General features: G+C 33.2%; 2 long non-coding RNA genes across 2 annotated transcripts; one reads left to right on the top strand and one right to left on the bottom strand.

Moving 5' to 3' along the window:
• Nucleotides 1-1781: 1781 nt before the first annotated feature.
• Nucleotides 1782-19603, bottom strand: LOC149788838 (uncharacterized). The gene is made up of 2 exons (XR_016424442.1): nucleotides 19002-19603; nucleotides 1782-3638 (listed from the first exon to the last, which is right to left on the bottom strand). It is a non-coding gene; the product is annotated as an uncharacterized LOC149788838 (long non-coding RNA).
• LOC149788839 (uncharacterized) lies at nucleotides 8151-12616 on the top strand. The gene is made up of 2 exons (XR_016424441.1): nucleotides 8151-8525; nucleotides 12339-12616. It is a non-coding gene; the product is annotated as an uncharacterized LOC149788839 (long non-coding RNA).
• Nucleotides 19604-25491: the final 5888 nt, after the last annotated feature.

Below are 25491 nucleotides of genomic sequence, written 5' to 3'. Positions count from 1 at the left end.
GTTATATATCTGGAACTGTGACACATCATCCCCACTAACAATTTTCTTTACGTTGATGCCACTAAAACACTTGTGTCACCTTAGTTTTTGCGAGACTGGACAAAGATGGTTATCCTTGGTCTGGTTTGTCTCAGTATATATTACTGAAACTTTAGAAAATACAAAACACGACTGCTCGGTTGATCATTAGAGTACAAAAACGCTGAGCACATCTACCCCTCCTCTGTAACCATTTGTGGCTACCCAATCGATCCAGAATCAAGCACAACATCAGTTCACTATGCTAGATTTCATTAGCTGGGTCCATTTTCGATATAAATATCTTACCTCACCTATGTGTAAACTCCATCTATAAACTTGCAATCACATTATTCCAAATGGTAAAACTAAGGCATAAGGAAAATAATATTTTTGCTTACCAGGGCCAATCTACGTGGAGCGAATTGCTCACCTATTTTATATACAATGAAATCGTGTTATGATTCAAGAGTGCTCATAAAACTCCAATCTTGATGCAACAAAAGGTGACCTAAAGTCTTATTAATGTATTGTCAACATGTTTCTGTTTGGTAATTTCGTGGTGTTTGGTTTAGCAATCTCGATGTTGTATATGTTTCTGATATGTTATCTAATATTGTAAAACTGTTGGAGCTTCTAAAGTTTAGACCCTGTACGAAATCCACATTATCATTATCAGTAGTATTAGTATTATTATTAGTATTAGTAATAGTAGTAGTAGTAGTAGCAGTAGTAGTAGCAACGCATTGTTGGTGTTGTTTATCATACGACGGTACGGTTTAAACCTAGTCAAAACGAATCGTATTCGCAGAGTTCTTATATGCAGCTATACCGTGTTTCTATTTGAGCACTGTCATCTTCTAGAGGTAAATTACGTTCCGACAGCAGCTTTTGTCATTCGACAATGGACTTAAAATTTCACTAACTCTATTATAATTTTGTTTTTCAAATGACAGTATGAAGTATTATTATTAGTATTGTTATTAGTTTTTTATTATTTTTATTATTAGGATTAGTATTATTATTGTTGTTGATGTTGCTGTTGTTGTTGCTGATAGAACGGTCCGGTTTAAACCTGCTCAAGCGAATCACGTGACTTCTGCTCAGTGTTCTTGTATGCAACTTTACCGTGTTTCAATTTGAACGCAGTTGTAGGGTAGAGGTATCTTACGTACCGACAGCAGGTGTTTCATGCAAGTGAAAATTCAGAAACTCAGTTATAATTGTGTATGTCAAACGGCATGAAGTTCCAAACATAGGTTGCTAATAAGACTATCCAGTGTGGCTGTATCTGCCAAAGTTGTATGTTAAGCAGTGATTTCTATTTTTATGGCGTTATCAGAATTCGGATACAGTTTTTAAAATATGGATTGGATTATTTGGGATCATGTACATTTAATTCTAGTGAACTTGATCTAGCTACAGTCGGTGGCAAATTTAAGTTGGTAAATGTGAGTATAAAATGTAATGCATTAAGGTGAGTTGATGGACATGACATCGAGTATTAAGCCTTCTGCTCATTTCAGATTTGGAATATATTAGAGTCAATTATTAAATATATTTATAAACAGTGTACATATGAGAACTAATTACTAAGCCAACAGGCAGATGTGTCTGCAACGTGCTGTCGGTGATACCACCGAATCTGTAATATCCTTTTGTTCATGCCTGCGTCTTCTAGATAGCATAGGAGATGGTGCTTACATGTTTCAGGCAATGCGATATGAGAATCTACGTAGAGTACAAATTGTATGTTCTCAAACTTTTATAAAAATGTTATTTATTCGAATGAACAATGTGTACTGTCAAAACAATTAGATAATACTAATGAACAATGTGCACTGACAAAACAATTAGATAATACTAAATTATACCAATAGTTCATACGAATAGTCGCTCAGATAATTTGCACCTCAAAATTCGAGTTACCTTATATTTACTGCACGTATGGCAATGTGTATCCAGACAGAAATCAATAGACGCATTCTTACCACGCAATAACCTACCATTAAAACTTCAGAAAGGAAGCAACCACGAGTAAGTGATGTCCACATTGTAAGCAGCTGATAACGGTGATCAGGTGATAAAAATAATCTTCCGAGATGAATAAAACCTTCTCCTGTAACCGTTGGAACCCTCATCATCACCATCATCAAAAACAACAACGATTTGTAAGGTTTACGGTTGGGTACGTTGTGAAAATTTGGTATCAATACACTTCCATAAAGGGTAAGAAAAACTGGTGCAAGTTTGGTTCGGATATATGCAGATAAAACACTATTAATCACGTGTTATCATGACTTGTTTTTATTCAAAAGGTATTCTAAAAAAGATATTTGTGACACATGTTCGATTCCGCATTTTACCCACGATTCTGTGTTTCCACTCCGTACTCCTTCCACGTTCCACTCGCCAGACTCGAGTCAACAAATGCATCAAACGTTATCGGATATCCGTTGAAGAAACCAAGCCAAATCAAATCCAAGAGATGTAGAATAATATTTGTTGGAGTACGTTTTGTTTTTCATGCATGGTTAGAGAAAGTGTGAGTGTGTATTGTCCCTAAGATGAGGTGACATTCTTATCGCTGTGGACATACATCGTTGGGGAAGGATGAACGTGAGGTATGAAATCTACTGCAAGTAAAGCGTGGCTTTAGTTCTTATGAACGAACTGATTTGCACAAAGCCGCGTATCGCTTATAAGCGATTTGGGATATATTATCGAGACCAAATAAGAACATGTGTTTTGATGCTTTTCCATCTTATAATTGCTGATAGTGCACTCTAAGCAGCTGAGAGGGTAAACATACCACTTGTTAAAAAGTCCATTTATAAACATAAAACCTCATACGAAAAAAAAACAAATAAATAAGGTCAATAACGTCAAACTCAAGCCTAAAACTTAATGAGATTTCCTCTAAATAGGTTACTTTTTCTCTATCGTTTGTGTTTTTCAAAGTTTATTTACCTGTCGTGACACTTATTTGAGGTCGCACCCTCTCTGCTGCTGTAATTAAATCGTTATTATATCAATAATGGAGTCTTACACTAGTAGACTAGCTCAAGAAAGATTAGAAGCATTTAGAAGATATCTTCCTGTTCGTGATGCTCTTAAACAAAACCTGAATGAAAGTCAAGAAACACAAGTTGATGTAGATATTCCTAATCATAAAGCAAATGAAGTTTTACACAGCGATAAATCAATGATAATTGAAGGCACTTTCGGGCGAATGCGTGCTGTTGATATACCGATAGAAAACATGTAATTAAATTCCTCACGATATTTATTTCATATCATCATGTTAGTGTCAGTCTGATCTCTGGTCATATTGAAAAGACTTTAACCAAATTCTGCAAAAGACTGTTTAATACAAATATCACAAAAGAAGATCAGAGCACAGGTGGTCAAAATATATTATCACTACCTGAACGCCAAATCAGGAAACAATCAAACACAGGCGTTACACTCAATATTTTTGCTGGTTCAGTAACAGACTCAATTAAAAGAGGCATTATATTTCCACTTCTTACAGCTCTACCAGTGTCAATAGCCGTTGCGGTCCCAGCTGTTGCAGAAGCAGCTGCACTCGGTGCTGTTTGAACTCCTCACGGGATTGCCTTAAAGAAAGCAACATGACAAGGATTTAAAACAGGGGAAGGTGTCTAAGGATAGGAGAAACTCCTCATCGATACGGCCGAGGACTGAGACTTCCGGGAACACTTCGTTGATATTTACAATGTCAAATTTTGATATACTTCATGCTGCTAAAAATTTAAACATAACAAACCTTTCAGAGGTATTTTCATTCGTGACTAATTTCAAAAAATAAAACAATATTGAAACTGGAGTCATTAATATCGATACACGTTCCAGTACTCATTTGGTGTCAAACACGATTGGTCCACGTAAAATTATTTATTTTGATTGGTATGGACTGGCGCCACCAAAAGAGTTTTTAAATTACGTAAACAAAATAAAAACTCCAGTCTGGTTTTCAACATTACCAATGGTTCATATTTACGGACTATGTTCATCTAAACAACAACAACAAAAAATCCGATGGAATAACGTATGAATATATAAGAAAACAGATTAGTGATGAAATATCTGAATTATTCAAGCTTGCAATTGTACATCCAAACGGAGTGGTTGTATTTCACGATTAGCAAGGAAAACTAAAAACAAGCAATCTTGCATTCAAAGATATCGTTAAAATTAATGGCAAAGCAACTGAAAATAACATAGATATGTTTGATGGTAATGTAAAAATTAAACCCGGTGTTATTATGTCAACGATATTAGTGAGCATTTGTGATGGAGTGCAAGTATCCGGTGATGAAATCACTAGTTCTCTCAATATGTCTAAAAATAAAATTGCTGGTCTTGGAGAACCAGAATCAGATAATGACGCTGTAACGAAAACATACACCCTACCAATAACACTTTAGTTTTAGTTAATAATGAAATGCCTTCATTAAGAACAAATTATACTAATCATGTAAAAACTGTTTCCGGTTTTCGAAAAAGAATAAATGGCATTGTTGATTGTTTTAGGGAAACACCTCAAGACGTCGATAAATAACACTCTAAAATAAAACAATTACCCACAGTGTAGTATATAAAGTAGCATCTGGACAAGCATTACGATCACCAGTCAATAATTCCATTAAAAATTTCAAACTTCGTTTTCCACTGACTGCGTCAGTTGTACCTCCTGGATATTTGTTACTGATGTTGGAGTAAAACGACAAAATATTTACTGTGGAACCCGAAAAAAAGAGATTCGGCTTAATTTACTATTGGTGTCCTGAATTAGTCGCCAAATAATTAAAATATAAGGAACATTCCCATCAACGTTCAACGTGCAGCTCAAAATTGATTATATAATCAAGCATGAGAATGGTAAACAAAACTAAAAAAATATCTTTGAACATAATACAGTAAAAGTAAAAACAATATAGCAAACGTGTAATTGTTGCTGACATTTGTTTATTCAGTGTCTGCTGTTATTGCTGGAACTGGTGAATTATTATCAACAATTACACTATCACTAGTGATGGCATCAGCAGTTGTAACAACTTGTGTTTCAGATGCATGAACAATTGCTGGCCTTCTTAATATCATCGCAAATAATATGCAGATTTCCAAGCAATAAATTGCATGCTTATATAATACAATTACGTACAGCGATACTAGCTTGCTCCAAATTATTCGATATTATCCTTTGTGATAAAATAAATATCAGATTTTGAGTTCACAGAGATGGTTAAAATCTACAAGGAAGCAATGACTTTGATAGAATCTACATCTGGTTTTAATAATAATAATAATAATAATAATAATAATAATAATGTCAACGCCGAACGAATTACTCAAGCAAATTGTAATTAATACAGCCCCGTCAAAAACAATTATGATATCAGCAACCTCCAAAAACACTGAACTTAACGTTAACTTAGCAACTGCAATTCCAGCGCAAGAAAGATCGCTAGAATAATTACGAGCTGGTCAAATATGTTATTAAAATTATTCGGTGGATTGCCAGCAACTAATTCGCTTGTATTTGCAAATAATTATAAAAATGATGAAACTCCCGATTAGCAAATTTTTGGAATTGCCACAGGTACATATCAAATCGAACAAGTCAATGATGAATTCCAGCACATAATTAAATTGATAACCAACTTTATGAGATTATGTTGCAGATACTTATAAATCTTCGATCCGATCTGTTTAAGGTTGGCCTGAGGTTTCTTCAGAACATAAAAACCAGCAGAACCAAACTTAAGTTCCTCACAAATGAAAAACAAAATTATAACATATCTGCACCATTAGTAAATCTATTTAAAAATTTTAATCTGGAGTATATTAATGATGATCAAAAATAAAAATCATTGAAACTATATAACATTTTAAAAAATCAAGTTGTATCAGAAATTGACTATTTTAATCCAACACGTATTGATCATATAACTTCGGCAGAAATTGCAATATCACCAGAGAGAGCTTTTCTCGACAGAGGTATCTTTCTTCATCTGGAGAGTTTGCAGCAAACAGAATGGGATATAATGAAGTATTATTTTCTGTCTATACTTCTTCGAATATGCTGATTTGGTTATATTATTTGCGACAATGTATACTGAATACCAGCAAATATCTAAATATTTGCCAGCTGCATATGTCGATTGAATATCTATTTTTTCGCCTGTCACTACATTTGTAGTTACAACTGCTTTGGCTTAATTATCATTACAGTCTTACCAAATTTACAATTCTCAATCAGTTTAAGTCCTCGTAAATTTTGTAATGAACTATCGAGTTTGAGCCCATTAATATGATCGGACACAAGACCGTCTTCGATTACCCCCCGAACACTGTCGTAAATAAATGTATGGCAAAGATACATTTTATTTCCCACGGTAATGAATATAAGATAACCAGTATTATTGACATGTTGATGATGAAATGTTTCACAAATTCCCCATTTATATATAATATTATTTGTCTCAATGATCATTTGTCTATATAATTATTTTGAAAATCTAGCGATATTATCTTCTGCATTTCGTATGACCTTGTCATTATTATCAGTATTACATTTTGCATCATAATATCTGTTCAGCTCTCTGTGATTTTTACCAAAACACTGCACACACAGCTGTGTTTTTCCTCTAACCACAACACCACATTTCAAACACGGTTTAGGTCCTAAACTCCCTCTCCGTACACATTGTAAGTAAAATCCTAACAGTTTACGCAAGCTTCGTAACAATGAGTTGTAGAGCCTATCATAAAAAATTTGCATTTATTATTTGTTTGAACAATGATATCTATCTATCTATCTATCTATCTATATATATATATATATATATATATATATATATATATATATATATATATATATATATATATATATATATATATATATTTCTTTTAATTATAATATACAAGAGTTATTATCAAAAATTAAGTGTATGCCTGAATATAGGTTTGATCTTGTTAGAAGGACACTTGACCCACCAAGACCAGCTCTGTTTGATGTCATATCTTATTAAAAGTATTTGTAATGTTAAAAATTAATTTCGCATAGATGGAGATGGTACGCAACACCGATGGTGTCGATGATACGACGATTATTAATTATCAGAAGAGAAAAAAAGATATTTGTTCAGGGTGAAGTAGACGGTACTTGGATTATCAGTGACAAACGTGTCCCTGCACTCTCTCTACTGCTCCTTAACTTCCGCCAGAACTCAAGTATTCACAAAATTTCGACTGTATGTTCTCTTGGCTTTTTCATGTGATTATTAATATTACTGAGTCTAAATTCGCTGACTTGGAATATTAGAAGAAATGCGCTTTTGAATGCGATGGATTTTACAACTCCCACTTTAAAACACAATTGTATTGAAATAATACATATTTGTTTTGCAATCATGGCACAAGGAGGCATATCCTTTAATGAAGAATTGTCAAATATTATACCATCGAGATTGTTGAAAAGTGCATCCGTAATAGTGTCAAGACAAAATTATGAGTAAGGTTTTAGATTTGAAAGGATAATCACCAGGAATGATGCCATTTTCATTATTCAAGCAAATCATTCAATTATATTTGATTAACATAGCCACGCGAAATTGTTTGAATTAGTGGATTTTTCAGACTATACTACGATTAACGTTTACAATCATTACTGAACCTCTACTCGGCTTTAAAGAAATATAAATAAGTGTTTCTCAAAAGCTGTCTGGAATGAACACTCGAGAACGTACCGAAATAATCATTTGTGAAAGGTTCGATATGAGCACCGATCTCAGGCCCAGAAGAAGCACTTTCTATTTTCTTTGTAGTTAAATATAACTAAAAAAATCGAATCTATATCTACAGAACAGGACATGAAGTCATTGCTTGTAACTTAAATATTTACAATACGGTACAAAATCACTCAGTTAGTAAAATATTTTGTATTGTTTAGCATTTGCATGAAATCCATTGCATTAAATGTCATCAAGACTGTAATACGCATTAACCTGCACACAGCTTAAGAGAAAGTTCTAAATGAGTTATATTGCAGACTCTATAAATATATCTATTCGAATTGAATGCTGTGTATTTTCGTTAGACTTTATTGTTGCTTTCCACTGCTTACAAGTTGAAATTTTCAAAGGGTAGCTATTCGCCAGAAAAATAATCTGATAAATGTAATAATTTTGTTTACGTTCGACCTTGAAGAAAACATTGTAAGAAGTATGATTCATTACACGTAGCACTAAATTTAAATTAAGTGATACGCAGTTTTATGTGCAACTATCGTTCCCAATTACGCTGCACAATTACAGGTGGGTATATAAATGAGTAGTCGGCCCAGTCGTACGTTCATTCTATCAGCGGAAGGCAAGCGAGTTGATATTCGACATTCACGATGAAAGAAATTTTTCTTTCTTTCTTTTTATTATGTTTCGCAGCAACATGCATGAAACCTGCATACGGCCAATTCACTGTTCGTAAGTATATTTTGTTTAATTTTATTTAAATGTTTTATTCATACATTGATCATTCTAACTTGTTTTTTCGCTGTGTGAATTCACGTCAGCAGAGTAAAACTGTATATACCCAATACATTCAAATTAATATCAACATCACTCCTAGATCGATTTCTCTCCAACTAATGTACTATCAACCTCATATTTTAACATTTTAAATCACTCTTAAAAACGTGAGAGGTTATTTTGCAAAGTCTGGGCATGTACCTTTCTGAAACGCTGATGCTGTCACCTTAATGAGCTTCATATTTGACCTATTAACTTCTAATCTTGCCTTTATCTTTGTAGCAGTTTGTTGCCCTAACGGATGGCTTTCATCCATTACACGTGGTATTGGGTAGAAATTCCTCCATTATGGATAAAAATGTATTAGCTTATGCGTCTGATATCTTAGGACTTATCATCTATGTGTATGCAATTTTCTATCTTCTGCATAGTCTTGTCTTTGCATATCAATTTGTTGGAGATGTAAAAGGTGTGTAAGGGATTTATATACTAGATATTTGCATTACCAATAAATTGAACGCATCATGTAAATGTACAATATGTTCTATTCGCGTAAATTAACTTCACTGTATTAACTTCGGAAACAATGTATATACTGGCTAGAGATTGGATGGAATACTTAAGTGTGCATTGACCAGCCATTAGGCATGTCCTTTGTTACATTGCATGTAAAATGTAGCTAGAGTAAATGTTTGTCTTCATGGATTATTAAAATATAAATTATAAATCCAGGGGAGTGCGAAGACGCATACATTTATAATCAGAAAAAATAAAAACTGTATGTATCATTTCAACTATATGTGCATGCTTAAATACATTATCATTTTATTCTTTATTGTACAGTACAAAAAAATCATTTAAATTAAGCTCATTATTTGACCTAAATCTTACTCTAATTGAATGTTTTCCACTGTCTAATGTGCATTAAATAATGGTACTTGCAGTGACGTACAACATATTTAATAAATCATCACTAGAAAAGATGCTTTCAAGTTTGTTTAGTTCTTAAATACTACATAACGTTGATCATGTCCGAACGAGTTACATTTAGTTAGGAATCAGTCTATTTAAGAGGCAGTTCGTAGTTACAATGCTGAGGTCACTTCCCCACAACAGAAAAATTAGTTTTGAATACATCGAAGCAATAATGTTCTGATCACTCATCCAAAATGTCAGAGTGTAATTTGAATAGAGATAGTTACAAAATTTAATCTACCCCCACAACATCAGAATATGTTTCGAATGCATGCCATTATGCTGTTGAGATACATCTGCATTTGCTCCCATATACATTTTGCAAGTCTTGTTTAAAAAAAACTTTTAAATATTTTGGACAGTGTTATCTTTGAAAAATTTAGAGATTTTAAAAAGCTAAATTCGTTTTCCTATTGCCAGATTGTTTGTTTTGACGTAATAGCTATGGCCAAAAATAATCTAAAAATTCGTGTTTGGTAGTAGGTGCTAAATATCATAGGTTTTCCTGTGCTCATATTAAGCCATAAGACCCATATACTTAGTATAAAAAATTCAGTATATCAAGCCATACGGCCCATATACATAGTATAAAAATAAACTCGGCATATAAAGCCGAACGGCAAACACACATGGTGTAATATTGAAAATCGGTTATAAAAACATACGGTTCATTGTCATGGTTAGTAAAGAAAATCTGTAGGTAAAGACATGCGGCCCATTTTAGCTAAATTGCATAGGTTTTTCCTGTGCTAATAAACCATTCGACCCATATACGGAGTATAAAAATAAACTCGGTATATATAGCCATATTGCAAAATACATGGTGTAATAACGAAATTATGTATATAAAGCCATACAGCCGAAAGAAATGGCGTCATAATGAAACGGCCTATTACGACATAGGGACCAAATACATTGTGTGATAATCAGACTGGACACATTAGCTGTCTAACGATAACTGCACTCTATCTCTCCGCATTTTCTTCTTGAAAAGATTTTGGTATTTGAGTCATTATTTTATTTCTGACAAAAAAACTTTCAATTCTAGTTAGTGTCGTACCATTGCTTGTCATTTGGAATGTCAACGAAATATACATTATACTAACGTCCCATCGCTTGACTTATTGAATGACAACATGTCCAACATTGTATTATCTTGCGACGTCTTGCCATTTTTAATGAAACATATCCACCATTATAGTTTTATACAATCGCATGTCATATTATCTGCCAATATTTCCAAGATTATTGTGTTGCTGTTGTTCTTGTAGGGTTTAACGCCATTTTTCAGTACAAGATAGGCAATACATGGAGGACAGTATAAATGGTGGAGGAAGAACCCTGGAAAACCCAGGAAAGAATCACGGATCGAAGAGAAGATACCGACAAGCTAACTCGCATAATCACATTAGCTGAACGAGATACTCTGTCTCAAGCAGACAGAGGTGATATGGCAGTGATCCGTAACGTGCAGTCCTCTAGGCCACTCGGCAACTCGGGGCCCCATTTTATTGTGTCGTAAGATCGATAAACATGTTGGATGGTATGAAAACATGTCCAACTGTATACCTCTTGGAGTGATGGTCTCGCGCAGATGCGAATGGGATAGATCCTTTGAGGATATTATTATACTTGTACTGTTATTATGACTCGTTTTACTACTGTTACTGCTAACTGAAGTGTTATTAGGACGCATTTTGCTACTTTTCTTGCCACGTCTACTCTCATTAGGAATCATTTTGCTACTGTTACTGCTACTCCTACTATTATTACCACTTTTGTGACTACCGTTTCAGTAGAATTACCCCTAAGTACCACTACTCCTACTGTTATAGCCGATTTTCTACTACTACTACTACTAATGCTGCTGCTTCGACTGCTACTACTGTAGCAACGATATTTAGAACTAATACTGTCACTATCGACATTTTGCAAATGCTGTTGCTAATTTGATTCGATTCGACCTATAGAGTCCAATGCTAGTAAAATAAGGAATGAATGATCCAAACACTTCTATTATGTTCCTTGTAATTCGTATACTGTTGCTGTTGTTAAATGAGTTATGTCATTTGTCAGCTCATGATATTCTATTCAAGTTGGCCAGTAAATCTGGTGGAGAAAGAACCTAGGAAAACTCCGAGAAGAATCACTGACCCACGAGAAGCTGCAACTGCTCTGGCATACAATTGAAGGCAGAATTTAAGACTAGCACCACCGCGAACGGCAGTTAGATGTTAGTGTTCTAAAATGGCGTATGCCCTAAATGGAATTTCTTGGGACAATAATCAACGTGTACTTAGTTAATATTGAAAATAACAAAATAGATACTTTTACATTTTAACCTCGCTAGGCTGGTAGTGTGTCATTAGTATTTATATATTTATAATGTAACAAATATATAAATTATGGGTCCTCCCATCTGTCCGTCGGGGGAGTTCAATTTTTGAGGGCTGACCAACATGTGTTCAGGTGTGTAGACCGTATATTTGAGTTTATGTCTGTGTGCATTATCCTAAACTTCCGCATCGGCGAAAAGTTTTGTTGCAAGTAATCTGTATTATTATTAGTAGTAGTAGTAGTTACAGTAGTAGTACTTCGTGCTCGGCAGCTTTATTAAAATGATATTGTTACATCTTGTGTACATTTTATCGTTGATATGTTCCTGGTATGAAGCTGTTTCTTTCCTCTTCGTCTTCTTCCACGACTTCTTCGGCCCTATTTTTATTATTGTCATTATTAGCACTATTATTATTATTATTATTATTGTTATTATTATCATTATTATTATTACAGCGTGTGGAGTGATTAAATGTACTAGCTGCACTGCATGGTACTCGTGTGATGCCTGCATGATGGGTTATACATTGAGCGGGGACAAACGTCATTGTACCAGACAGGGGCGTATCGGATCGAGCCTCTATGGAAAGTGAAAATGAAGAGATAAAACATGTTTCTTATGAACATTTGTTACAAATTAAAATATACTACATTATGATCAAGTCAGAACTGTCATATTGGACATGTACTTCAAATGATTAATGTATTTCTTAATAAACGTTGATGCAAGTCTCTTTCGTGTATGTCAACCTCAGCGTCACTCTCTCTCTCTCCAAACAGAACCAATCTAAAAAACAAATCAATCTGCAAACGGTCAAGATGACTTTTAAAATACGCTGATAAATAATATATATATATATATATATATATATATATATATATATATATATATATATATATATATATATATATATATATATATATATATATATATATATATATATATATATATATATATATATATATATATATATATATATATTATGTTGTGTGATGAGAACATCATGGGGGTAAATCATCGGTATACCATTTCATAAATTTAAAATTACTTCCTTAAGACTAAATTAAACATACGTTATGATTTACGAAGAATGGTGACATATATAGGATTATATTTTCTGACTAGATTCTTATCTCTACAACATTTTCCATGTCAAAAGGTTTCAGGGTTTAAATCAAATCCTTTCCATTTTCAGATATGAATTATTTAAAAATTCGACAGGGAGATCCAATTGTCAAATGTATTGAGAGAAAAGACGTGTCTGTCAAATATATTAACATAGCGGAATGTCTGAGAAATGTATTTACAGAACGATGCATCCGACAAACGTTTTTGTATAAAGATCATTTTTAAAGACCCTATGTTCTAAATCTATGTGTCAGAAAAGAGTTATAAGCAGCATGCTTTGTTAAATTCAACAAATAATGTATACGCATAGGTGACATGTGATAATGTCAGAATAACCTACGGCATTGCGAATTAAATACCAAATAGTCTTCCTATTGCTAACACAATTCGTAGTGAGCAAAGTTCTGCATAATCGAAAGTGCTATTCAAAATAATCTCCGAGCTGAAGATTGAAATGTACCTGTAGTGGCCAGTAGTCTTAAATCTAATAATATATCAATGGCTTAAATTGTGCCACCAGTCTTTAGTTGAATTGAAATTAAATAATCCAAGATTCCCCAGGTTATATTCACTATATTTCAAAATCACTATGGCTAAGAGCTTTATTTCTGAGACCTTTTCTGTACACTTAAGAACTATCTGATTACATTAACTTCACCCAAATCAAATATACTGCCCAATCGATTCTGCTCAGATGACTAATTTACAAGTCAACAAGATTTATAATATACTAGAAACGTTTTTTATTATATTTAAAAGAGAAGTCAAGATAAGGGTCAAAAGAGCATTAATCTAGAAAATATAGTTGGTTTGTTACAATAGAGTATGTACACAAGGTCTGGCTGCGTGAAGATATTATAATCTCCTTGACTCACCATAGCTTGTTAATCCTTATTGTTATCCAGTTTTGTTTACAAAACTGTCACTGATCTTGGACAAGGTCATTAGTTATGTTCAATTTTCCATTACCAGCAGCATATAATGAAATAAACGAACTACTTCACAAAACAAACACAAATTAAATACAGATAACACATATATCAAGTGTTTTTATAGACACATGCATCTGGCAATTTTATTTCTGAAGATAAACTACTATCACGATAATTTTACAGAGATATCCACCTGACGAATGTATTTACATAGATACCCTCATCTGTCAAATATATTTACAGATAGGCCGATCAGTCGAGTGAATGTATAGGATGACCATTATGTCAATGGTATTTACAGCAATATCCTTCTGTCAATGATATTTACAGACATGCAAATGTGTCAAATGAATTTATTACTATTAATTGCAGTCTGAGCTAGACACGCTTTTCGCTAAGGTCTTCTTCACTTTAACCATTTTTCTTGGAGTATGTCACTTTTAGAATGAGCTATGCCACATTAAAAAATGATTATTCCACAGATCCGTGTCTTAGAAAAGAACGGGATAAAAATGACAAACTGTTTAATTTTCAAGTGCGGTGCAAATGTCAAGTACAATACTAAATTGGATCAGTTACGTCTTTATTCCCCAACAGCATAGAAGTGTTTCAGTTATGTCTTTATTCATAGCATTTATAGTTTTAAATTATGTCTATAAATCTCAGCAGTTTGAAAATATTTAGTTATTTCTATGCATCAACGGTATGATGAGAATATTGTTTGCAAGTTAGTTCAGAAAAAGGGACGGAACACGTGATCGTTTAACATTTTTGGTGCCTCTTCACAATAACTCTAAAATTATCTTGCATCCTTTTCTGTAACAGATTGATATCTTGGTGTTTTATTCCCAACAAGTATGACTGAAAACATTGTAATGTCCAACCAGTCAGCGGCAACGTAAGGTCTGACAAACGATTTATCCGAAAGATTGTTGATAGCGGCTTTACTTCTCCATTAACCCTCGATACCCAAATCTGACATGTGTTTTGAAGCTTGTTCATTTCAAGACTTATGTTTGTGCTCTTATACTTCCACCAGAACGTAAAGATTCATAAACTTTCAAGAATCGGTTCTCTGGAATTTTATACGTCATTACATGAAAATTTGCTGCAACCTCTTTTTCATGAAATACATGACCTTTAAGTTAGTAACGTCAGAACCATTGCATTTGCTTGTTGGACACACCTTATATTATTATGCTGCTGAATGTAAATTTGACGAGTTAGAATATAGGAAGAAATGAGTTATTGTATGAGAGGCATTTTACAATACCTACACGAAAAGGACAATATTCTATTTTGAGATAATACATATATGTATTACAAGAATAAAACAATTGCTTTTAGTACAATTAACTAAAACATTCAATCATGAGAAAAGGTGGCACTACCGTTGACGATCTATTACCAAATATGATACTATCGATATAGTTGCAAATAGTGACAGCAATAGTGTGACGCAAAACTGACGACTCCATCTTAGATTTGGACAGTATGAAGTGAATGTATAGGGAAACAATGCTGAAAAATATATTTACAGCAATATCCATGTGTCCAATTATTTACAGACATGAGAATGTCTCAGATGAATGTATTACTATTATGAGCAGTCTGAGCAGTACAAGCGTTTGTCCAAGGTCCTTTTCATTTTAACCAATTTTACTTTTAGAAATAGTTAAGCCACATTAATCAATGATTGGTCGTCAAATCCGTTTCGAATAAAAATGTAAACAATGTTTAAGTTTCAAGTGCGGTGTAAATGTCTAGCACAGTGTGAATGTGATTCAATTACGTCTTTATTACCCAACATCATGAATGAGTTTCAGTTATGTCTGTATTCATAGAAAGAAAAAAAAATATGTCCATATACGTCAGCAGTTTGACGTTGTTTCAGTTATTTCTATACACATCAACGGCATGACGAGAATATTGTAAAGTTTGCAAATTAGTTCAGAAAAAGGGATGGAATAAGTGGTCGTTCAACTTCTTTTTTTTCATCTTTACAAATAAAAATTATCTTGCATTGATTCATTATTTCATTAGCATATTGATATTTTGTTTTATTCGCAGCAAGTACGTTTAAAATGATTGTAAGGTCCAACCAATCTGCGGCAACGTTATGTCTGACAAACGCTTTATCCGCAAGTTTGTTCATAGCAGCTTTACCTTTCCATTAAACCCCGAGACCCAATTCGGACATTTGTTTTGAAGCTGGTTCATTTCATGACTGCTGTTTGTGCACTTTAGCTTCCACAAGAACGCAAAGATTCACATTATCTGTTCTCTGGGATTGTATACGTCATTACATGAAAATTTGCTGCAACAGCTTTTTCCATGAAACAAATGAACTTTAAGTCAAAAGCGTCAGAAGAATTGGATTTGCTTGCTGGACACATCTTATATTATAATGCTACTGAATGTAAATTTGCCGAGTTCGAATATAGGAAGAAATGAATTATTGTGTGAGAGGGATTTTACAATTCCGACACAGAGAGGATAATCTTTATTGATATAATACATGTTTGTATTACAAAAATACAACAACTGCATATAATGCAATTAACTAAAATGTTCAATCACGACGAAAGGCGGCACTTCCTTTAATGAGCAATTACCAAATATGATATTATCGGCATTGTTGAAAACTGTGACAGCAATAGTGTGAAACGAAACGTAAGTCTACATCTTAGATTTGGACAGAACGATCATAAAGAATGATGACATTTTCATTATTTAAGCAAATCTGTAAATGATATTTGAATATGACTATAACCACACATAATTGTTCAATGAGTGGAGCTTGGACGCTATGCTACGATAAACGTTATTAGGCGTAGCGTAAACTCCACACTGCCTGGAAACTATAGACCAAGTGTATCATCAAATGCTGTCTGAAATGAGCACTCGAGAATTGTCAGATATGGGTGCTAGCCTGGGGTTAGAAATGACAACCCGTGTCAGGTCCGAAAAAATACTAAGGCCCGAAAAGAGCAATTGTGAAAGGTTCTCTTTTCTTTGTGATAAAATAAACTTATCTCACTAGTTGAGGGGGGGGGGAGGGGTAGGGTGGTTAATTCATTTATTGCAGTAACTAAACCAATTCAATATATATCCATAGAACAGGCCATGCAATGATTGGTGATGACTTAATTACTGACATTTTTGCGGAATTAAATTTACATTGGTATATATGTACACCACGTTACGTAACAGTTTTATTGTTTTGCATTTGCATAAACTCCATTGTATTTGCTAAGTTTTAAAATTCACGAAGACTATACTTGGCACTAGCCAGGACACATATAATGAAAAAAGGTCAACATAAGTTATATTGCATTAACGAAAATATAACCATTCGAATTGAATACTTTATATTTGTTTAAACTTTCATGTTGCTTTGAAGTACAGATCATTTGCAATTTTTTTAATAGTAGCTACTCGCCAAAAAAAATAATCAGATAATTTTAATCGTTTTGTTTACATGCGGCCATAAAGAGATCATTGTAAGAAATAGCTGAGTCATTATAATTAGTGATGCATTGAAACGTAAGTGCATTGTTCTTTTTTAGTTGAAACGATAATATTCAATTCTACTTCACAATTTCAGGAATACATATAAAGAAACAGGCGGACCAGTCATATGTTAGTTTTATCAATTGATGGCGTGCAAGTTTACATTCGACATTCAAGATCAAGGAGAGTTTATTTTCATTGCTTTCTTATGTTTTTCAGCAAAATGCATGGAACCTGACTACTTGTAATTGACTGTTCATTGGCATTTTGTTCTAAATTGTATCTCCATACTTTGAACATTTAGCCATGTATTGTGGGTGCGTGACCTCAGATCAGCATAGACGAACTGTGGATATCACCCATTCAAATTAATGTCATCATAGCACCTAGCTGCATTCCTCTTCACAGTAATAATGTAAGAACCTTAGCTTTCAAAATGTTTAAATCTCTTTTTTAAAAAACATGTCTTAGGGGTGATTGTATAAATATCCCGAATGTAAAGACACGAATAGTTGGTGAAGCAACCTTGATGGGCTTCATCCTTTGCAACAGTAGTATCATCATCTCAAAGTGCATACATGTAGAGTTGAAACAATGTACGGACTAGTGTTAAAAGAATTTATTATTCAAATCCAGGGAGTAAACATTTTGGTATAAAAACTTGGTCTGTTCGCTCTCTCTTCGTAGGAAGCTTTATTATATTCTAAATTTTTGGTCTATTCACCCCCTCTGCTGCTGAGCTTACTTTTCAAATCCATAGAGTTAAAATTATCAGGCGGATCTAGCAGGTTTTTTCTTGTCTATAGTTGCACATCGCCAGTAAGACTAAAATGTATACTCTGCTATAATTCAACTGTCATTCAACTTATATCCATCAATTAGACACAAACTAAAGGGAATGTAAGAGTATTTTTGACAATGCTTAACATGTATCAGGCCTTTTTATAAATATCCTGTATAATCAGTATGGAAAATCAGGGAATATTAGTAACCTTTAAACGTAACTGGTGTGAAAATAATCAAATTATTCAGCCATTAATGTGATGGGCTTTTTTATTGACTAGATTTTTGGCAATCCATGACTCTCGTTTTTCATATTTCATCGTTAAAAGTTATGTTTCTTTGCACTGTTTATCTACGTTAGTGCTCAATCAGTTAATTGAGGAGCTCCATAGAATAACATGTTTTAATCGATAAATATATTCAAACACATTTCTAGCAAAACTTATTTTAACGACTGCTGTACATGTTATTTAAACACATAAATTAACTTTATCATTAAAACCATGTCTGTAAACTTGGCTGCAAAAGTAGTGTCGTGCTAAAACGTTGACGACAGATGAAACAACTTTAAAAAATATCTGACCGTAAGCTGATACTACTTACAAAGCGATGTGATTATGGATAGGGTTAGGGTTCAATATATGGAAGTCAGTCAGACATTGGAATATCGTAATGGTAGTAGTAAACTAGATTTTTTTTAAACAGTACATAATTATGTTTTGATTATTGCTAATTTAATCGATATTTGTACCCTTCATTTACCATGTTCTTTCTTGTTAAATCACATTTGTTACAAGAGTCTCTGACTTGTCGGCCGCACGTGCTGTTTATGCGTCGCAGGTTCGAATTCTTCCTTCATCGAAAGCGGTGTGTCTCTGGGAAAAGAAACGTTCTGCCATTGCATCAGGATGCTTAGCTTTTTGTACATTGATCTGTCCTTAACATCAGGTACAAACATGCAATAAATCTTACTTTTTGCAGTGAAGAACCATATTTCGTTTCCAGTGAATAAATTCCTCGTCTCCCCCATCCCTCTATCGCTCTGGCTCTGTCTCTGTCTCTCTCCCTCTCTCTTTCTCTCTGTTTCTTGCTTCTTTTCGGCGCACTCTTTCCTAGGGATATGATCTTATAATCTGTGATTAGCATTGACAATTCGTATTTAGGACAGCAGATATATATGTAAAGGCTTCAAGCGAAAACAACACGTTGACATGAACATCCATTTCATGGGGGTATAGATAATAATACTTTCAAGATGGATGCCATTCCTGCCATATCGGATGTCTGATCAGCAACATTTTCACTTAGGACATACTAGACTGTTCTTCTTAGTCAAGATGAGTGCAAATGAGGACAAAAGAAATAAAGAAAGATAATTTAATCTAAAGGATATTTTTTCACGCTATACTATATATATATATATATATATATATAATCTAAAGGATATTTTTTCACGCTACACTATATATATATATATATATATATATATATATATATATATATATATATATATATAATCTAAAGGATATTTTTTCACGCTACACTATATATATATATATATATATATATATATATATATATATATATATATATATATATATATATATATATCAACGTCATTTCGACAAAGTTAGCTTTTGAATTTCTTTCTCTTCGGCATTTGTTATGAATATTTGTTCACATGACTTTTTTATCTCATTTAGTCAAGGCAAACTAATTGTAATGCATATTAAGTGAATCTCAATGACATGCCTTTATATACAGCTCACCTAGAACAAATACCACAGCTACACAATGCTCAAGAAATCACATACACCTTTGAAAGTAAAATATCCTCTAAAATCTCTAAGGCAGAGCACAGCAATCAATCATAAACCAAACCACATATTCAATATGTTTGTAATACTAACTTTCTAAAAGGGTATGCTCAGTGTATTATATTTTTTTATTTAAAAAGTCTAGTGTGACAGATATGAAAACAGTAATATATTTCAGAGCCAGGTTATTGGAATAAGGAAGAATCGGTCCTCAAACAAGTGTAAAGGAGACTTTTAAATTGGGCACCTTGAAGCAAACAATAATTCCGAAAAGATTACATTCACCATGAAGGTCAATGCGTACAGTTATAATACTGATCAAGTTTCTGGGATATGGAATGTGCTAATTAATGCTGCAGAAATGAAAATGAACAAAATAGTCTGTGTAAATATAATTCCATACAAACATAAAGGAGAGCTTGATAACATTTTTAAAAATGATCCATGTCTAATGTCAAAAAATCACAGATAGGTCTTTAACACGTTCAAGGTTTGTTGAGCATGAAGGAACTCAGGAAAACAACAACTACAGTGAAATGTCCAAATCTTTTTTTTTTTAGAAAATGCTTCAAGATCTCATAGGACTTCATAATAAATAACACTGAAAAGCAAAATACTAGAGAGGCATCCGAAGCACATAAAAGATAGAGGATCCATAGGGAGAAATTTTAGTCATCATTAGTCTTGTAAAATATGTTATGTACAAAACAAAATACAAGTCTAAGTAAGAAACAATGAATGCTTATTTGCCTTTTCTGCAAGCTATATCTTTCTAATATGTTGATGGGTTTTGTAATAGCTTAAGAAACATTTCATTTGTTTTTTTGACATTTGAAAAGTTTGAAAATTGCCAAATTAAATTTCTTTCATTGTATTGAAAACTAATAAATTCTTCCCCAGGATGCATTTCAAAAGTACTTTTAACCATCTGGTCAAGTATATCTGAGTTCAAAATTAATAACACTAAAAGTCTTTAACCATCTTTTCTATTGTAATATATTTACTTGTTCATTAATGTATTTAAATTTCAAGACAATTTCATATTCTTAATTTATTATTATAAATTAGTGGGTTTTTTCAGAAACGTGAATTTTTATAAAGATGGGACATTTGGAAAATGTGTCTTTTTGGATTGTGGATATTTGATTGCATGCTTTGTGTACAGTGACTGTCCTTTATACTAAATGTTATTTACTCGTAGATACTATTCATACTGGGGTTTTATTGCCTGAATATTAATGGTATTATTTGCATCTATGATAGGATGAAGAGAGTATATACTATTCATGCTAGGTTTTGCATTACCTGAATATTTGTGTTTTTAAATGGTTTGATCTGCAGCATGTACGATTATGTAATATGATAGGGAGAATATAAAAAGTTTACTATTTTCAGTCAGCACTTATAGATCAGCAGAAGAAAACTGCAATGCATAATAACCTACTTTACATTTTTGCAAGACCTTTATTTTATGTGCAGGTTACTTTAATATTTTTGTTTTGTTTCATTTTATCATTCACAATACAATCCAGAAATGCTTTTTAAAAAAATGTTTATATTGAGTATATCATCCTTGTCTCACACATAAAACAGATTAAATATTCCGGTTCTCACAATACTGTAAAACCTCCCTTGACAGCACTACCATCAAATACCATATTTTATATACTCATATTAATCGGTCATGTTGATAATGACCTTCTACAATTAGATTACCTGGTCTGAGAGACCATATCTTTGCTGAGAGAATGGGTGGCCTTTTCATAGCAAATTAAACTGTATTATAGTCAGTGATGTCTTTTCAAGCCTTTTTATCTTTGCCTATTCAGTCCTCACCCCTCACTATTGCATTATATTTTTAGAGAGCTACCTTTAAAACGTTTAGTAACATTTCCTAGTCCCAGGCAATTTTGGACTAACGTTAGAGTAAAATCATAAAGACCTTGATTCATAAATGAAGATGCATTAATTGTATGGAGACATCGTGTTTCAGAGACCCACCATCCAATTACTTGAATGATGCATAATCCTACAAGGATCTATTTGATTAATATTAAATAGTGCAGTATTACATCAATGTTCAAAAATTTAATACAAAGGAGTATGCTTGTTCCAGGATTCTTTTTTAATATTAAAGCACAAAACAAGTTTGTAACAAAATAATCTTGCTCAGATTTGCAGAAAAAAAACATTATTGAAGACATAATTTTAGTTGGAAAAACATTAAAAGGTGATAAACTACATAAACGATACTGCTAAATGAAGACGAATTAATTGTATGGAGACATCATGTCTAAGAGGTTCACTATCCACTTACTTGGATGATGCCTAATTTCACGATGTTCTATTTCATTAATATTAATTCATGGCATGAGCAGCACTGATTAACTATTTCAGTATTGCATTATGGTCCAAACATTTAATACAATATGTTATTTGTTCTATGAATCTTTTTTAATATTACAGCAGAAAAAAGCTTGAAACAAAATTATTTTGCTCTGATTTGCAGAAAGGAAGACAGTATTGAAGACATCATTTTAGTTGGAAAAACATTATTAGGTGGTAAAAGTCAAATACAATATACTCGTCAGAAAGAGTGTATGAACCCCCATCCCATTCCACGGAAGCAACTTACAGAATACTGAATACTTCCTTGAGTCGCAGTGACCTCTCCTCCCTATTTCTCTTTATATTAGTTGCATCAAACATTTGTCAAAATCCAATGACAGATAAAACTGTATTATGCGTTGATCTTTAGAGTTTTGAAAATAATATGATTTTTAATAAATTTGCTCCCTACATTTCTTATTAATATGATCAATAAGTATTAAATTAAAAAAATCTAGATTTTTGTGCTTCTGGGCCACGGCCATAATTAAAAAATGATAACTAAATAAGGGACAAATGTTTAACATTTTTAACTTCTACCATTTATTCTCTAACACAAAATATTAAGAACTAAAGTGTTATTCATGAGGCATCAGAAACACATTATGTTACACACAACATAGCACTATTATGATAAAGGCAGTATTTACTAACATTGCTTCAAAAGGTTTGAGTCGTCTAAATTTACCCTTAAGTGGCTTTCAAAGCTTCATGGGAACTAAGAGATACACCTAAAAATGATGTGTAAAAACGATATTAGCATCGCAAAAAGCTTGCAACCATATGTAATGACATGCCTTCCTGTTCAGACATGTTTGTGTAAAATGCTTGGGTACTCTTACTTTAGCATGTGTACAAAGCAGGGCACTCAACATTCCCATGAAGCTTAAGGTAATATGAGTACGTAGCAGGACACCAATTATTTGCAGGTAGCTTATGCTAATGTGGGTACGAAGCAGGGAACTCATAATAAATATGAGACGTATGTTAATGCGGGTACCATCCTGGGCACCATGTATTCCCAGGAAACGTATGCTAATGTGGGTACTAACAGGAAAACAACTCATTCCTAGGAAGCTGTATCTTTCCATAAACATGTTGATGGTATCTTACATTTCATAATCCTCTGGATAAGCAAATAATATCTGAGATTATTTAAAACTGTCTTGATTGTTTGAGACTGGCACAATATCTCGGAATACTAATGCCCAAGCACGTCAACTCTCTTCTTGAAGTTATCAAGGCCCCCAAGATAACTTCATGTAATATGCAATTGTGTTTAAACTGAGATGGTCTTCTTTTAACCAGTTCTCTCAAAATGAAATTCAGGACAGTGTTAACGATAGTTGACGCAGGCTTCAAAATTGGGTTTTGATATGAGAAGCAGTCAGCAAAACTCATCATCCATATATGTAGGAATATCAATGTCATTCTATAACACTAATCATCACTCTTTGCAGGAATCACATTTTGACCATAGCCAAATAATCTAGATTCATACTGTAATAAAAAGTGAGATAAATCAACAAATCTAGAGCATCTCTTAAACACTCACACAGAAGTCTGTGCGCATGAGAAAGCTCTTCCAGAGCAGCAGATAGTTTTTTCCAGCTGCCTTACAGGGCAAGAATTCAATTCAACTGATGTAAAAATGAACAGTAGATTGATTTAACATACCAGTAAATGTTTTCTAATAAATATGTACCTAGGAAGCCATATATAAGAGGTGTGATCATATCCAGGGCCCATTATTCTGACATTTGACAACTTGGATCTATAGTTTATTGGAGGAAATTCAGGCTTATAAATACACTGAGATTTTATACATAAGCTTTCTTTCAAACCCTATGTGTGATTCCTTATAAACATGCGAACAAGGCCTCCAGTCAATGTTTCAACACCTGAGATCAAAATATCACCAATGAACCAAAGGGTACCTATTTTCTAGAGTAATTTTCATGTCAGGTTGTCATATGAAAGTAGGATTTCGAAGTGGAAAGTAGGTGGTGTGATTTTGTCAATATTAGTTTCTTTATTCTTATTCCAAACAAGAATATTAAAAGCACCATAAAAAACTATCAATATAAAATAAAATATTTTCTGAAAATTTGATAGATTTTTAGAAATGTTTGTTTGAAATAAACCTACACAATAAACCTACCAGTATCAAAATTATCCCGAAGTCTGTTTTGATTATTCTTTCCAAAATGGTAAAGATATTGTTAAGGTTAGATATATACTGAATAGCCATGTGTCTAAAGAACTTTGACATGATATGGCATGTGCCAGGTGACAGAAAGGCCCATTACATGATATATCGTGAGTCAATTCCTAGGAAGCCTGGTGACATGGCATGATATGTATGAAGTGCCTGGAAACCCAAGTACCTGAAATGATATGTATCAAGTGCCTGGAAACCCAGTGACTTGACATGCTATGTGACAAGTGCCTGGAAACCCAATGACCTGAAATGATGTGTATCATGTGCCTGGAAATTCAATAACACGACATGCCATATGCCTGGAAGTTCAGTGACATGACATGTAAGTGTCAAATACCTTGAATCCTGATAACATGAAATATAATTGTCAAGTGCCTTGGAAGTATGACAACATGGCAGAGTATGTTTCAAGTGCCTGGGAGGCAAATGACATTGCATATCATGTGTCAAAGCCTTGAAGCCTCATGACATGACATCTCATGTATTAAGTGACTTGGAAGTCGACTGACATTACATATATTTGCCACTGCATTAAAGTAAATAATGTATATTTGAAATTGTAGTCTCATAGAGAATTGTTGGGAATACAATCACAAACAAATCATATTTTAAATGTCTCGTTTTGATGCAGGATTTCAATAAAATAAAGACCAAAGAAAATAAGAAACACAGAAAAGGGCCATTACATAATATTTATATGTAATCAAGCTATATGACAATACATGCTGTGCCAAGTCCAACAGTCCAGGTACATTACTATGCTAGCTGTGCCAAGTCTAAAAGTCAAGCTACATGACTGCATTTAACAATCACGCTACATGACTAC

This window comes from Sinohyriopsis cumingii, chromosome 11, assembly GCF_028554795.1.
Source record: "Sinohyriopsis cumingii isolate HCF-2022 chromosome 11, ASM2855479v2, whole genome shotgun sequence".
Lineage (NCBI taxonomy): Eukaryota > Metazoa > Mollusca > Bivalvia > Unionida > Unionidae > Sinohyriopsis > Sinohyriopsis cumingii.
This window is presented reverse-complemented; position numbering and strand designations above follow the sequence as displayed.